The sequence below is a fragment of the Sinocyclocheilus rhinocerous genome, unplaced genomic scaffold, assembly GCF_001515625.1.
Source record: "Sinocyclocheilus rhinocerous isolate Xijiao unplaced genomic scaffold, SAMN03320098_v1.1 scaffold884, whole genome shotgun sequence".
In the NCBI taxonomy this organism is placed as follows: Eukaryota; Metazoa; Chordata; class Actinopteri; order Cypriniformes; family Cyprinidae; genus Sinocyclocheilus; species Sinocyclocheilus rhinocerous.
Genome location: NW_015627919.1, coordinates 342,161 through 343,868, shown reverse-complemented (window position 1 = coordinate 343,868; position 1,708 = coordinate 342,161). Strand labels below are relative to the sequence as shown.

Sequence of the window (1,708 nt, the reverse complement as noted above, 5' to 3'; positions counted from 1 at the left end):
ATGGCGTCCAGCCCTTTGTGCAGGAGAAAACCGCAGAAGTTTACTTCACTTCGGAACATGGGCTGGAATTGGGAACCTGATGTAGCCTATTGTAGTAATGTTGTCTCTGGTCTGTGAGTGTAAATGCGTTCAGGGGGCGTGGCTTTGGACGGCGATTGCAGGGAGGGTGGGACGTTCGCTTTCAGTGCTATCAGGCTAAAGTTAGCATTTTCCAAGATCTCCTATTGCACCTTTAAAGGTACGTATTAGTACCTAAAAGCTACAAAAGTGTACCTTTTGAAAAGGTACTGCCCCACTGACAGCTTTTGTACCTTTATTCTGAGCGTGTACAATGGAAAAGTTTTATGAGGCATTCATTTAGCTCATACACAAACTTCCTGCCCTCAACCAGTTGATACCCTTCTCGGTTTGGTGGGCACAAAATAACCTGGTGGAGACGCTTGAATGTCTTCTCCTGAGGAGAGATGAAGGGGATGATCCAGAACATGAACTCTTTTGGCAAGAGGATCCAGAACCTCAGCGCTGTGCGATTGATTCTTGGGCTGAAGGATGTGTACCTGTGCTTAATGCTGCTCAGGAATAGCACAACACTTTAGTGCAGGTAAGTAAAAGCAGAGTTTAGGTGATAGGGGGTCGGGGCAGTGAAATTCTCTGAATTTGACGTTCAAACACCCATCCTTTAGGATGACTTTCTTAACTTGTTATATTTTAGGTTTACTGTATATGACATCCAAACAACCTGAAGTGAAAGGACTGGTGGACCAGACAGAGGTTTGATACGTCTGACCCAAAATCCTGTTGCTCAAAAATTGTCATTTGTTAACCCAGAAATTAAATATTATTTGATAAAAAAAATGCAGTAAAACAGTAATATTGTAAAATATTATTACAATTTAAAATAATTGTTTTCTATATATTTTTTAAATGTAATTTATTCTTGTGATTGCAAAGCTGAAACATTAATAATAAGAAATGTTTACTGAGCAGCAAATCTGCATATTAGAATGATGTGTGTGTGTGTGTGTGTGTATATATATATATAACTTCAAAAGATTATGGTGATAGATATTGACTGTATAATGTCTCAACAGAACTACACCACCTTCAACCTGCTTCGGCTCAATACCAATAGAGTGATGCTACTGAATTAGTAACAGACCAGAACAGTGTGAACCAAGACTGGTATAAAAAACATAACAGCTTATAAATTATAATAAATAAATAAATAAATAAAATAATAGCAAAATGTACTGGAGTTTCCCCGCTGCTCTTTTTGCATTGAGTAAATCAATGCCTTGTCTGGATTTTTCTGTGACTGTTGTTGCAATAATAAAGAGTTAGACTTAATTCATCTTAGATGTCTGTCTGTTATAGTGATTCTTTTTTTATGTCCGATAATTTTTTTGCAGCCAGATAGTGTAGTATTTACTAGCTGGGGAAAACTGGACTACATAACCAGACAAACCTACGCTGTTAAATAAAATGTACTGGTAATTTTCTGCCAGGTCATTAACCCTAAAACACAACGCAAGTGCAAAATTCAAAATTCCTTCATATTACTACGGTACATTGTGCCCTTTTTATGGATTTTGACTGTCCACACTAATCCAGAAAAAGTCAATAATGCATGGTGCATTATTTACACCCTAGCACTCTTCTGTCTTAACCATCAATTCTGTATCCATTTCCATTCATGATACTAAAAGTG

The 1,708-nt window shown here is 37.5% G+C and overlaps 1 long non-coding RNA gene across 1 annotated transcript; it reads left to right on the top strand.

Moving 5' to 3' along the window:
* The first annotated feature begins 573 nt into the window (after positions 1-573).
* Positions 574-1,254, top strand: LOC107737072 (uncharacterized). Its single transcript, XR_001639761.1, has 3 exons — positions 574-601; positions 713-771; positions 1,092-1,254. It is a non-coding gene; the product is annotated as an uncharacterized LOC107737072 (long non-coding RNA).
* The last annotated feature ends 454 nt before the right edge of the window (positions 1,255-1,708 follow it).